The sequence below is a fragment of the Hippichthys cyanospilos genome, chromosome 20, assembly GCF_059441005.1.
Source record: "Hippichthys cyanospilos isolate Australia breed blue-spotted pipefish chromosome 20, RoL_Hcya_1.0, whole genome shotgun sequence".
Classification (NCBI taxonomy): domain Eukaryota; kingdom Metazoa; phylum Chordata; class Actinopteri; order Syngnathiformes; family Syngnathidae; genus Hippichthys; species Hippichthys cyanospilos.
Window position 1 is genome coordinate 12,798,449 of NC_142388.1, and position 15,415 is coordinate 12,813,863.

The 15,415-nt window shown below is 37.0% G+C and overlaps 1 protein-coding gene across 2 annotated transcripts in view; it reads right to left on the bottom strand.

Moving 5' to 3' along the window:
- Window positions 1–14,021, bottom strand: part of disp1 (dispatched homolog 1 (Drosophila)) — a 79,520-nt gene extending 65,499 nt beyond the window's left edge. The window contains exon 1 of one of the 2 annotated variants that reach the window (XM_088403538.1): window positions 13,894–14,021. The gene's annotated coding sequence lies outside the window, so the exon portion shown is untranslated. The remainder of the gene's footprint in view (window positions 1–13,893) is intronic. The other variant, XM_088403539.1, reaches the window with a different exon arrangement.
- Window positions 14,022–15,415: the final 1,394 nt, after the last annotated feature.

Here is a 15,415-nt window from a genome sequence, read left to right on the forward strand (position 1 = left end):
TTTTCTTTAGGCCAATTTTATGCAATGCAGTACACAGGAGAGTTCTTTTACTGCTCAACATGATTTAAAAAAAAAAAACAAAAAAAACCTGAAAAACCTGATGAGACTTAAAAATAAACATTACCATACCCAAAAACGTATGGATACAAATGTTTGTATTTTGACACCAAAGTTTTTATTTTGAAGTTTTTACTCATGTATGTATGACTGACTCGATACAAACTCAACGTCGTTCTGGAATCACATTCAAATCACTGAAAAACAATTTAATTACTCTGGCATTTTACTGGACAGTGCCTATTGCCAGTGTTTAGTGCAGCCTCAAGCATAATTAGCCGCTAGCTATCAGTGCTCGAGTGCTCTATATTGGCTGGCTTTAGAGGGCCAGTATTTTTAGCGTTTTCACTCACCTTTCAAGGCCAACAGAAGATTGTGCGCTATGTCTATGTAAATATGGGTGGGATCATATGAAAGAGTGATTTCCATTTCTTACTTTGAAATGCATGTAGATAATAGCTGTGTTATAAGTGTGGAAACACTGCCATCCAACAATCACAGTTATCACTACGGTGCTCAATTGGCTTATAATAGGTAAGGATTAGTCAAGGACGTCAGCTCTTGACCATAAAAAAACGTATTTGACCCAAATTTTATTCTTTATTACTGTTATTATTATTTTAAAAGATGATAATTCTTGTCCATAGCACTGATTTTGTTAAAAGGCAGGTTATCACTTTGATGCTGAGAGCCAGCTAGTTCTAATCAATTATGAACAAACTGGGTTGACTAAAATGTGTTCTGTGGTCTTCGCTTTGTTTCATTGACAATTTTCCTGTGGCAAAATCTCTTATTTAAGAAAAATGTTGATCATTTCACTTATACAAGTTGGTTATTCAATATTTAGTGGAACTGTGTTATTTGCTGTTCTGTATTTTTTATTTTTGTTTAACAAATGAGACAGTAGTTTTCTGCAGTTATGTTTACTGTGGTCTTCCACTTTTCATCTTTACTCATTTCATTCACACTTCCCACCAACAATTTACAGCGTAGAAACAACAAAAATTAAATTGACATTAGCTTTGGCTAACATTGTGCGTATTCACATAAAAAAACATATGTAAAAGACCGCTTTGGGCTGTCACGTCTGGCTTTGTTAGCATGTTGTTAGCACTTGAGCAATGACATCACAAAGGAAGTACTTCGCATGAACCCAAACTAAACTTAAGTAAACTTACATGCTCAAAATCATATATATAATATATATATATATATATATATATATATATATATATATATATATATATATATACAGTCAGCCCCCTGCTTACAAGCATCCTGATTTGCGAACATTCCGCCTTACGAGCGTGGATCAGGGAGAATTTTGTCCTCCGCTTACGAGCAAACCTCTCGTCTTGCGAGCATTCCGTCAAACTAGCCATTGAGTATGTAGAAATGTTCTCGCCTAACTGCGTCAATATATTCAGCAGTTGCGTCATCTACAATCATTAATAGATACTTATGGCGGTAACGTGAACGCTATTGGTCTTACAATCTCACACTGACTGTCTCACTCACGGTGTCTAAATATATTACCATTTAAGTGTAGTGTTTGTACAGCTAAAGGGAAAAACAGCTGACATGAAATTAAATGTGCCGATTGCAGGACAAAGAATTGTCATTGGTTTAAATGTGTGTTTTTTTTTTAATTAATTGTCAATACATTCCAACCGTTTAAAAAAAAGTGCGAATAATTATCAGTCAGTCAAGGAGATGCCAATATGCTATTGGTCGATTAAGGTCACCCGGTCTCACTCACGGAGATGCTATTGGCCGGCGTCACACGTCAATCACAGAAATGCCGATATGCTATTGGCCGAACGCCTTTATCTAGCTTGATGGGACAGGATGGAAGGAAGTAGACAAAATGAGTGAAAAACGGAATGTTTTGAAGACTTTGCAAACTTTATCTGTTAGACATAGCTTCTAAAATTACTAGCAGCGGTAAAGGAAGAAATAAGAGGATGATGTTTTAGTATCTCCGTGATTTGCACCATGACTGAAAGAGTTACTGTAACACTGTAAGACCAATAGCCTATATGCGTTGCCGTATTAACTCAAGAGGTTAATCTCTGCACCCTATTACGGGTGATGATACAGCGCCATATAATGGTTGCTAGACAAGATTGCATGTCAGGTTAGTCGGCGATCTCCCGATATGCATTGGGACAGCGTCATCGTTGCAATTTTGTGAGTTGTAACCAAAGGTGAACTGACGCTCGAACAAGCCATAAGTGTGCTGCCTAGTAAATGCAACACACACAACCACCTCTCCGCTTCCACCGTGCTCAATTCACGTCGGGAAAAACAGTTGACATGAAATTAAGTGTGCCAATTGCAGGACAAAAAATCGTCACAGATTTAAATGTGTTTTAATCAATAAGATGTCAATACATTCCAACCGTTTAAAAAAAAAGTGCAAATAATTATCAGTCAGTCAAGGAGACGCCAATATGCTATTGGTCGATTAAGGTCACCCGGTCTCACTCACGGAGATGCTATTGGCCGGTGTCACACGTCAATCACAGAAGTGCCGATATGCTATTGGCCGAACGCCTTTATCTAGCTTGATGGCACAGCTGGTTGGGATGGAAGGAAGTAGAGAAAACCCTGACTGAAAAAGTTACTTTGACACTGTAAGACCAATAGCATATCTGATTTACCGTATTGACTTAGAGCATTCATCTCTGCTCATCTCTGCTTATCTCAGCACAAGTCACGTCTTTCCAAAGGTAAAAGTCATTTATCCTTTGTATTTGTTATTTAATGCAACTGTACAGTAGATTATGTCACTTAATATTAATTTATGTATACAGCGTGATGATTTTACCTAAGGCTTCTGCGCGCGTTGCACGCACTCACGAATTAACATGGGTTTGGATTGCCCGCTATACGAGCAATTCGAGATACGAGCGTAGCCGCTGAACGGATTAAGTTCGTAACCCGGGGGCCCACTGTATATATATATATATATATACTGTACAAACATATGTAAAAGACCGCTTTGGGCTGTCACGTCTGGCTTTGTTAGCATGTCGTTAGCACTTTAGCAATGACATCACAAAGGAAGTACTTCACATAAACCCAAACTAAACTTAAGTAAACAACTTACATGCTCAAAATCATATTATATACATATATATATATATATATATATATATATATATATATATATATATATATATATATATATATGTATATATATGTTTTTATTTTATTTCCAGTGATCCAGGAATCATTTACAAGTCCACAGCAGCAATTTATATATATATATATATATATATATATATATATATATACACATATGTTTGTATATATATATATATATATATATATATATATATATATATATATATATACAGTGGGCCCCCGGGTTACGAACTTAATCCGTTCAGCGGCTACGCTCGTATCTCGAATTGCTCGTATAGCGGGCAATCCAAACCCATGTTAATTCGTGAATGCGTGCAACGCGCGCCGAAGCCTTAGGTAAAAACGACACTCTGTATACATATATTAAAATTGAGTGACATAATTCGCTGTACACTTGCATTATATAATATATACAATGGATAAATAGCTTTTACCTTTGAAACGACGAGACTTGAGCTGGATGTATGCAGAGGGGGGCAAAGTCCAACGCTCAAAGTTAACACGGCGATAGATATGCTATTGGTCTTACAGTGTTACAGTAACTCTTTCAGTCAGGGTGCAAATCACGCAGATACTAAAACATCATCCTCTTATTTCTTTCTTTACCGCTGCTAGTAATTTTAGAAGCTATGTCTAACAGATAAAGTTTGCAAAGTCTTCACAACATTCCGTTTTTCACTTATTTTCTCTCCTTCCTTCCATCCTGTCCCATCAAGCTAGATAAAGGCGTTCGGCCAATAGCATATCGGCATTTCTGTGATTGACGTGTGACGCCGGCCAATAGCATCTCCGTGAGTGAGACCGGGTGACCTTAATCGACCAATAGCATATTCGCATCTCCGTGACTGACTGATAATTATTCGCACTTTTTTTTTAAACGGTTGGAATGTATTGACAATTAATTTAAAAAAACAACACACATTTAAACCAATGACAATTCTTTGTCCTGCAATCGGCACATTTAATTTCATGTCAGCTGTTTTTCCCTTTAGCTGTACAAACACTACACTTAAATGGTAATATATTTAGACACCGTGAGTGAGACAGTCAGTGTGAGATTGTAAGACCAATAGCGTTCACGTTACCGCCATAAGTATCTATTAATGATTGTAGATGACGCAACTGCTGAATATATTGACGCAGTTAGGCGAGAACATTTCTACATACTCAATGGCTAGTTTGACGGAATGCTCGCAAGACGAGAGGTTTGCTCGTAAGCGGAGGACAAAATTCTCCCTGATCCACGCTCGTAAGGCGAATTGTTCGTAAATCAGGGTGCTCGTAAGCCGGGGGCCGACTGTGTATATATACATATGTTTGTATATATATATATATATATATATATATATATATATATATATATATATGTTTGTATATATATATATATATATATATATATATATATATATATATATATATATATATATATACATATATATATATAAAATTGCTGCTGTGGACTTGTAAATGATTCCTGGATCACTGGAAATAAAATAAAAACATATTAATTAATTGTCCTAAAAAGTTATCTCTCTCTGCATGCATCACAAACACACTAGCCCCATCTCAAGGCAAACAAGTGAACTGCATTCATATTTTCAACTTCCACAATTAATATGATTAATTTAAAGGGTTTACGAAAATTTTTTCTTATTCTTTACATTACATATTTTGATTATTATGCAGTAATGTAATTCTAATATGTATTTGTTACCATTTTTGATGCATATTTATAATTTAATAATATTCATTTCAAGGGTTTAGGGGTATTTTGGGGGGCTTGGAATGGATTTGGTTATTTATGTAAAAAGCGGCTCTATTTATGAAAGATTCACATCAATAAATTACTTCTGGAATGGATTAATTTTGTAGGTAGATGTACCACTGGATGAAATAATGTCCTGATGATTTAAAATAGGCCTCCCTGGTATGTTGATGATGTATCATCAATTGTTCGATTCACCGCTGTGGGCACTGCAGCTATCACTGTTTGTATATTTGATATACTAGCAGTTAACAAAAAGGAACACATGCTGCATATTAGTGACACCACCCTGCAGTCAATAGACTTGACAGGGTATCATTATAAAATAAGGCAATCTGACTTTTAAATTTCCCAAGGAAGGCGGGAGGCTTCCTGAGGAAATGGAAGAGGCACAGTGGGAGAAAACAAATTAATGCACTTCAGGTGGACCGACTCCCAAGACAGATCAGAATCAATGGAATGTCTTTGAAATTGACCTTTTACATCCCCACTGTCTGTTGAGTTTGTGCAAATATCAAACACAGATGGAAAATCTTGCAAGTTTGGCTTGGACATTTAGATTTTATTGTTTTGTCAGGGATGGATATTATTCGGAATTATGGGTTTACATTTAAACTGAATAAGGGCTACATGAATCTTTCATTTGGGACATGGCAATGGTCAGCCTTTATGGTACAGCTCACATTGTTCCTGATAGTTTCACTAGTTTCACAAAAAGATGAAAATCAAAATTATGAAGTAGAGTAATCCCTCATTTATCACGGTTAATGGAGACCGAAACCCCCTAGCGAAAAGTGAAAAACCACGTAGTCGCGCCAGGAATTTTCCTGCATGCATATTTGGATACCATAACTTTTTTAAATGTGAAAAGTATTTATCCTTTCCATAAGATTAATACTACTGCAATACACATATATCATTAAATCTTAAATGACTAAACCTTATACAGTAACTGTAAGTGCTGGGTATTTTGTCTTAAATGTGTATCATGATATACTGTGATACATCAATTGCATATTGCCATACATATTGTGTTATATTGGGCAATTTAAAAAAAATAAAATAAAAAAAATCTATGGCATATACAGGGTGTCCATAAGGTCTCTTTACTATTTAAAAAAAATATCAAAAATGCAATATTAGAAAAAATGCAATTAGATATTTTATTCAGATTTGCTCTATCGTATTCCGTGTTTATTAAAGTTGTTTTTATCACACTGCGTTAGTGTGTTGTGTGTTAAAAGAATTACTGATGCCATTGCCACAATTGATGAGGCTATGCTACAGCGAACATGGCAAGAAATCGAGTACCCTCTTGATGCGCTTTGTGCAGCTAATTGTGCCCATGTAGAAGTGTATTAAAAGAGGTAAAAAAAAATATTTTAATAAACACTGAATACAATAGAACAAATCTGAATAAAATATCTAATCAATTACATTTTTAATAAATTTTTGAAATAGTATAGAGACTTTATGGACACCATGCATATTAACAATGAAAAAACAAAAGGAATTTATTAAAATACACAAATTCTATTTCTTTTTCAGAAGCCACACATGAACCGTTCTTTTCCAAAACAGCAGCATTTCTGTTTTTTTTTTTTTTAATTCAAGCATGCCCTTGACTTTGTTACTATGCCCCAGCAGTTGAGAATTCTATTTCAGATGGCACTGATTTGGCAGGAATACAAAGGTAGCACTTTGCCACATGTGCCTCTTATTGCGCATCACTTTGTATCCTTCTTTTTCTGCCATTTTTGTTCTTCAACTGTAAACAGATGTGACATCACTCGCATTGACTCGAAAAAAACTGACAAAAACCAAAAAGAAATTTACTGTTATAATTTATCAAATACAGTGAAACCCCAAGATACGGTCGCTTCTGTCCAGGTTTTTCGTTATACAGTCGGCCCCCGGTTTACGAACACCCTCTTTTACGAAAATTTTGGGAGTTTTTTGTCCCCTACTTACGCACAGACCATTCGCCTTACGAGCAATCTGACATGCCGGCTATTGAATTTGTTCATATATTTTCGCTTTGCCACGTCTTCAAATTCAGTAGTTAAAGCTTGTCACGGCAACGTGGAACGATATTGCTCTTACAATGTCACAGTCACTGTCTCAGTCACGGTGTCAGTCACGGTCTCACTCACGGAGATGCTATTGGCCGGCGTCACATCAATCACAGAAATGCCGATATGCTATTGGCCGAACGCCTTTATCTAGCTTGATGGCACAGCTGTTTGGGACGGAAGGAAGGAGAGAAAATGAGTGAAAAATGGAAGGAAGGAATGTTGTGAAGACTTTGCAAACTTTATCTGTTAGACATGGCTTCTAAAATTGTAAGTGGTGGTAAAGGAAGAAGTAAGAGGATGATGGCAATAGAAACCAAGCAGGAGATAATAAAAAAAAAAAAAATATGAAGGAGGCGCACGCATGGCTCGTGAGTATGGCTGTAACCGCTCGGCAATCTTCTACGGGCAATACTTTCCTTGCCGGGGGACGGACCTCGATCGACAACAAAATGGAGAGGCTTCTTCTATTATGGATTAAAGAGAAAAAAATCGCCGGTGATATGTTCTAGTTTTGAGAAAAATTCCCGTTTAAGAAAATAAATCAATAAATTCTGCGGGTTGGTCTCTGCTCCCCTCCGCCTCCACCCAGCTCAAGTCACGTCGCCCCAAAGGTAAATGTCATTTTTCCTTTGTATATTTATGTTATTTAATTTAACTGTACAGTAGGTTATGTTACTCATTTTTAATATGTGTATAAAGTCGTGATGTTTTTACCTAAGGTTTTTGCACGCATTCACGAATTAACATAGGTTTGGATTGCCCGTCATACGAGCAGTTCGAGTTACGAGCGTAGCCGCTGAACGGATTAAGTTCGTAACACGGGGGCCCACTGTATTACGAAAATTACTTTGCCGATAAAAGAAACCAAATGAAATAAAACAAAGCAAAACTTGAAATCTCAAAATTCCCATTTGATATAAACGCAACATGAGACTCTACGGCTGTTAATATGGCTGCTCGTTGAGAAGTACAGTAGAAATCCTCTACAACAAAATCATGTTAGCAGCCAGAAGGAAAGAAATTGCCAAATCTATAAGGCGTATCTTCGGGAATTTCTTTACGACCTGAAAACATGGCGGACAAACTATTGCTTAGTGGAAGTTTGCCAGTACAAACACCTTTATGATTTTCCTGAAAAGGAATATTGTGATTTAAATACCGTAAACAACTACTGGCGAGAACCAAGTTGGGAAGAGATGAGGAGTCTGTGAAAAAAAAAATGCTTCGAAGAATTTAGATCGTTGGAATCTACAGTACTAGGATTCTCTACCTCTGTTATAGAGTAGTGCTGTTTATATGCTGTAGAGTCCATTTGCTGCCACCTAAAGTATGGAAAAATATCGTCTGACTGAGGGGGAAAGCCGCTCTGAGTATAAAGTGCTGCAAAACGTGTGCCTGGGCGTCAAGTATAAACCATAGTGAGACTTTTGCTGCAGGCTTGTTTCTGCTGTAGTGAATTTCAGCGCAACGCAAATGCAGGAAAAAACATTTCGAATTATGCAACAGGGGGATTTTTCTTTGTATTGGGAAGTAAGAAAGACAGAAAGGCTTCAATGCATGGATATTTTTTACACTCGGGGGTATTTTTGCACATGCATGTTTTGTTGTAGAGTTTTACTGTAGTAGAAGTTGGACATTATCCCGCTTTGCGTAATACAGGAGCTTACTATGAACAACCTGAACAAGAGAAGGAAGCTTGAGATATGACTACAACGCCTGAAATGAAGGAAATGCTATTTTCCTGTCATAAAGTCTTCTTTTTCTGCTGTTTGCTCTTCTCCTCTGCCGCCCCTTTTACTTTGGAACATCACCTCACTCAAAAGGTTGTGTATTGTAACATTTATTGTGGTGTTTTTGAAGCGCTTGGAATCATTTACATGTAAAACACGATTCATAATATGACAAAAATCCTGATATGAAAGCCACTCCAGAGCAGAAACGGAAAGGGATAACAGTAAAGTTACTCTAAAAGGTTTAATAATTTAGACTTTAAGTAAATATATGTACTGCAGTGATTCAACATCTGAGGAGTGCCTGTGGCATGTCCATTTACAGTTAACTCGCCTGTTTGGCATGCAGGGAACCTTCACAGCTTGTCTCTCCGCAATATAGCTCTCCCCCCCCAAAAAAATCTGCGATGCACTTAAAGCGCGATAGGTGAGGTGCGAAGTGCCAAGGGATCACTGTATAATCTACCAAAGCTTACTTTAATAGTCTGATTAACACTGTGAGCACTAACCCTTTGTGTGTAGCCATTTAGGAGCTTTACTTGCCTCGCTTCATCAGTTGTGATTTATGTTTGTGAGAGAGAACAAGAGTCTAAGTGAGCAGGTTGATTCACTAGATCCTTCCTTGCTTGTTTAACTCTTCAGATAAATCCCCAAAGACATTGCCTGTTCCCCCCACGGAGAGCAGCCTCATTAGGATGTGTTGTACAAACAGAGGAATGTTGCCTGAGTGAGGGTGCAATAAGCCCCTTTCCTCCCAGAAACACAGGTTTCTTGCTGCGGACTGACCTTGGAGTTCTGTACCTATCAAATTGCATTTGACTCATTTGCTGCACAACCTGAATGTCCTGCACTCGTGAACCAAACCAAATGTACTCAGTCAGAGGTGTGTAGGGTAAAACTTCAGTCTTTTATTCTTTTTAGACATGGTCCTACAGAAAATGAAGACAACTTGTGTTTTCATCTCATCGAGATTGAGTAATTCTTTAGAGCTATTACTTCAGTTGTGTAAATCTTCTGATTTTAGCCTCTCAGCACTAATTATACTATGCTTGTAGTTTTTAATCTTTTAATTGAAAACAAGACATTCACAAACATCTGCTTTTGAGTTGGAAAACGATCACTCACTAAATTGATGTAATATTGGATAGAATGATCAATTGTAAAAGTATGTGAGACCGAGTAAGACTATTATTCCGTGGGTGTTTACATTAGCCGAATGTTTATATTTTGTTTTTTCTTTTGTTTTTTACAACTGAGTTGCTGTCACTTTTTCTGTTTTAATAGTCATATTGTTCTCTTTTACCTCTTTTTATGACAGATTTTAACCAAAAGGTTTGCTATTGCAATTGAAATGATCTAAATCAGTGGTTCTAAACAATTACCGTCACCTGCATCGGTGGTGAGAAATAGGGACGACGTAAATCTCCAGTTAATGATTCCTACATGCAAACATGGATCAGGACAATTTAGCGGATCTCCCCTTTGGATGGAGGTTTAGAGACCTGCCATTTTGATTAGGGGAAAAAAAAAAGCCCAGGGACATATAGCAGATAGGGTAAAGATGGTACCAGACAAATTCTGATTTGTAGCAGGTTAAGTTATTTGAAAACTGATGGATTTTCTGTCTCACCAAATCAGCTTTAGACACTGTGATGCGCACGCGCACACACACACACACACACACACACACACACACACACACACACACACACACACACACACACACACTCTCTCAAAACACCTTTGAGGTTAGCCAAGGCTCTTAGGCAAGAGTAAAATGTTGAAATTGGAGTTCTGGATAGGATTTATTGCTGCTGAAAACAAAAGATTTATCTCTGATATACTGTAGTTAAAGCCATATCCCTAACAGCTCTGATAGCATAAAGATCTGCTTCAACATTTTTAAGTTCTAAGTGGCTCCAGCCAGCTAACCTGTCAGCACCAAAAGAATCATACACTATAACAGTTTCAAGTCTCAACATAGTTAGACGGAAATTAGGCACGCTGGTGCCACAGAGCCCTTGCCCTGGTTTTTTAGGTCAACATCAAAGATTTGCAGCACAATGCTGTTTGAATTATAGACAGCAGCTGCGAGGATCAGTTTAGTCTTTGCAACACAATGAGCAGGAAGAGGCAAAAGCACTGCTAAGGGCACAAAACCAAATGCAGTGAGAGTCACATCTCTAAAAATACAATATCACAGTCAAACAACTTACCGCTGTAAGCAATGTCCTCAATACATATTCACTGAATGCAAAAGTCATTTACTTCATGTGAAATACAATAGAATTTAAAAAAAAGTGTTATAAGCTTGCATTCTTGATTTTTGAATCTTGAAGTGGAAAAGTTGTGGAATCATTAAGTCAACACAGAGCTGATGTAATTTATAGTTGAGGTTATACATTTTTACTTGCATGCAAAGATCAGCTTGCTTACACCTCATCCAAGTTTTTAAAACGGTTTTGATGGCAATACATTTATCTACATACAGTATTAGAAAATGCATACCTATTAAGTGTAAGCTGCTCAGAAAAACATACGGGTGGTGTGAAAATGTGTCTTGACTTTTTTTACTGCTTAATTTTGATTTACCAGTCACCAAATGATAATAGTAAATAGGAAATTACAACGGTTTTGACAGCAATATATGGATAAACAGAACTACTGTTGTGGCATAGCTTTCACAACACTGCCCCCAAGTGGTTAGTATTTTTAAAAATAAGAACCCACCAAAAAGTATTCACATAATGTGATGCATTTTTTGCTTGGGTGAAATGAGTTGTACATATACATATATACAGTATATGTACACACACACACACACAGTATTACGGTGAGCAATCTGAATGAACTTTCGGTCAAATCTTCTCTACTTGACCGAGAGACAATTGACACTCAAGTGTTGTCTTATGAAAGGTTATTTTTTTAAACTTATTTGACAGTCGATGTTAAAAGATTCTTTAATCTGGTTACTTAGCCCTTTGTAAATTTTTAGTTTGTTGTTTAATTTAAGAGGAGTAAAAAAAAAAAAAAAAAAAGAGTCCTGAGTTACTGAAATTATTGTCACTGACATTATCGGTGTAACTGCAGTTGCATATGCCCAAGAAAAATCTGTGTGTGTGTGTGTGTGTGTGTGTGTGTGTGTGTGTGTGTGTGTGTGTGTGTGTGTGTGTGTGTGTGTGCGTGTGTGTATATGCGTGTGTGTATGTGCGTGTGTTTGTGGAGGGGGTGCTTAACAAGCAATTCAACACTAAAGCTGTGTTTTTCAATGTTCAACAATATCTTCAAGTCCACTGACCCATTCACACAGAGCTTTCAGTGTGCTTCACTGTTCATATAATGTCGAAATAAGCTATAAGAAGGGGATTAGCGCACTAATGCTTGTGAGAGAAACAATTCAACAAGTCACAGAATTTCTGCTATTAGATTAAAAACAGAAAAAAGTGTTTTTTTTCTTCTTTTTTCACTCGCTGTTCGAGAATTTACTCTTCATACAGGGTGCATTGTCTGTATCCGCTGTTTGGGGGCGACATATTTAACCTGGTTGGAATTTGAGTTTAGGCCTTCCTGCAAAGTGTTTGCAAGTCCTTCCCATGCATACATGGGACCTCCAGCTTCCTTCCAAATTTCAAAAATATGTGGTAAGGGGAACGGAAAGGACTAAGTCCTGTCTTGGACTTTAAATCAATACAAAAACGATATTACTTGACTTTAAGATAGATGTCAGTCGTTATTTTTTTTAATTGTAATTAATTGCATTATTTTCAACAATTAACTCTGGATAAATTGGAAAAAAAAATATTCCAACTGTTGTTAATTAAAATTAAAGTGGGCATGTTTACCTCACACAAATATTGTTGCATCTTAGTTAATTGATGTATTATTTTTTTTAACAATAAACAAATTTGACGTTCAAATAATGTACATTTGTTATATTTCTACAAAAAGTGAAAAACATATCAAATTACTCTGTCACAAAATTTTCAAAATTGGACTCAATTGACAGCCAGCACTGTATACATGAGAAAACTCAATGCCATCTCACACAGGTAACTAATATATTAGAGTAAAAAAAGCTGAGGCTTTTGTCATGCAGACATGTGGGAAACATTGCCCCCTGGTGGTAGGTTGACAAAGTGCTTGTTTTGACTGTTAATCAAAAAAAAAAGTGCTTGACTTTTTAAATGTTAATATAGCCAAGGATCCGCTTAATTAATCATGGCAGCCAGTATCATGATCGCGATTAAAATTCGAATAATTGTGCAGCCCTAGTGTACACCATATGTGTCAAACTCCAGTCCTTGAGAGCTGGTATCCTGTATGTTTTCTGGTTTTCTCTCCCCAACACAAGCAATTAAAATAATTAGATCGTTAGATCAAAGGTCTGCATGAGATGGAAAATTATCCTAATCATTTGAACCAGGTGCCTTTAAGAGAGAGGGTTTAAAAACATGCAGGATACCGGACCTCAAAAACATGCACTGCAGGTGTATTGGACCTACTAAATAAGGTGTGTTTAGATGAGTGAATGCTTGTTCGTCTCTGTGTGCCTGCAGTTGGCTTGCAACCAGTTCAGGGTGTTCCCCACTTATTGCCCATAGTCAGCTGGGATAGGCATCAGCAGGCCAGCGATACTAGTGAGGATAAGCGGCTCTAGAAAATGGATGGATGGATAATTTATTTAAGAAGGGACGCTTTCCCAGATTTTTTTTTTTTAAACAAGAATTGGCATGCAAATGTAGCATTCGAGGTTTACTAATGTAATATGTATTTGACAGCACTGTACAGTACTATATAGACAGGTTGAACACACTTTATACTCAGCACGACATTGGGGGCACAGATGACGTCTTTCATTCAATTTTATTTGATCAACATTTTAAATCACAGCTGGATCTAATTCAGTGTCTTAAAGCGTTTCTTATTTGAGCTAACTTAGACGATCGTGGAATCCGCTTCGTTTTTCATTAGATGATCCAAAACGGTCACGAAATGTTTCGTTGATAATGCTAGCGAATGTGCAAAGTTAGCTTAGTGGCGCGGACATCTCCAGCCAAACAGCTGGGCTGCAAGGCAATGTGTGATGTATACTTTAACAGTCAACGGACATACTCACATTCGTAAAGCCAAACCAGGATGAGCTGATGTGGAAACTCTACGTCGCTCTCCAGGAAAGTGGTTGTCAGAAACAACCACTGGAGTATCCAGTACACTTCGCAGGAAACACACCACGCTGTGGTGGGCTGGCAGCTGCGCACTGTTTACTACATTCTTGAATAGGTGAGGCCTTAAGCACCAAATCGGACGTCAACTCGGCTGCCATATTGGATAGGGCAACGTGTTTTCTGCACCAATGTTGGGCAAGTTACTTCAAAACTGTAATGCATTATTTATTACTTATTACTGTCATTTCAAAGTAATTAGTTACACTATAATATATTTGTGTTCGTATTGTAAGGCATTACACTACTATTGCATTATTTTTATAATACTCAAACCAACATAATTGGTAATAAGAATTTGTCATTCTGAATGACAAATTTAGAATGTCATATAGAATGACAAACTAGATTTGTCATTCTAAAAGACAAATTCAAAATTTGCCATTCTAAAAGACTAATTCTAAATTTGTCATTCTAAAAGATACAATCTAAATGTGTCATTCTAAAAGACACATTCTAAATTTGTCATTCAAGATGACAAATTTAGACCGGTGGTCAACCAATCGCAGGGCTCACACAAACGAGCGACCATTCCCAAACCCAAACGCACCTAACTAAGTGCGAGCACTGAATTGAAAAATATTACACGTGAACTCAGGGTACTGCTTTATGTTTTGTCCACCTTCTTCGGAAAAGTTGAGCAGGTAAGGAATTCTGACTTTATTTTGTCATGTGTTTGTGTTTCCGTGTGAAAAATCGAGAGATCTTTCCCTGAAAATGAATTGTATTTTTTTCTACTCAGGAATTAATAATAACAAATTTACAGTATTTGCCAGTCAATCTGGTGGTCGGTTATTTGCTATGTATTGTTTGCTATCTTTTTTGACAGTTCAATAGCGTGAAATGTGTCAACGCATATCTTGCACATAAGCAACTTATTTTGCTCGGTCCAATTAGTACCTCATTTAAAATGTGACACAAGCGACTGTATTAATAAATTATAAACTGCTTTCACGAAGGTATCTAATGGAAATTCAATGTGTTAATTTAGTAGTCGGCGTTGTCTGTGACAACGAATTGAGTACATGTGTGGCTGTTTAAGGTGTTCTCGGTGAGTGGTTTTTGAACATAGCACCAGAGTCAACTGTCGAAAGTTTGCTTTCTTTTGATTTTCCGCGACTCAGTGACGGAGACCCTAAAGGGACAAGGACCATTCAAATTGCAGTCGGTCGTGCAAGAACTTTTTTGCTTTGCTTTGTATTTATTTATTTATTTATTTATTTATTTATTTATTTATTTATTTATTTGTTTGTTTATTGTCGTTTTAATTACCCTCTCCATATCTGGCGCGTTCATTAGACTAAACCATAGGTGTCAAAGTCAAGGCCCGGGGGCCAGATCCGGCCCGCCACCTCACTTTTTGTGGCCCTTGAAATGCTGATGTGACTTCAGGTTTCTGACTAAAATACCAAAATT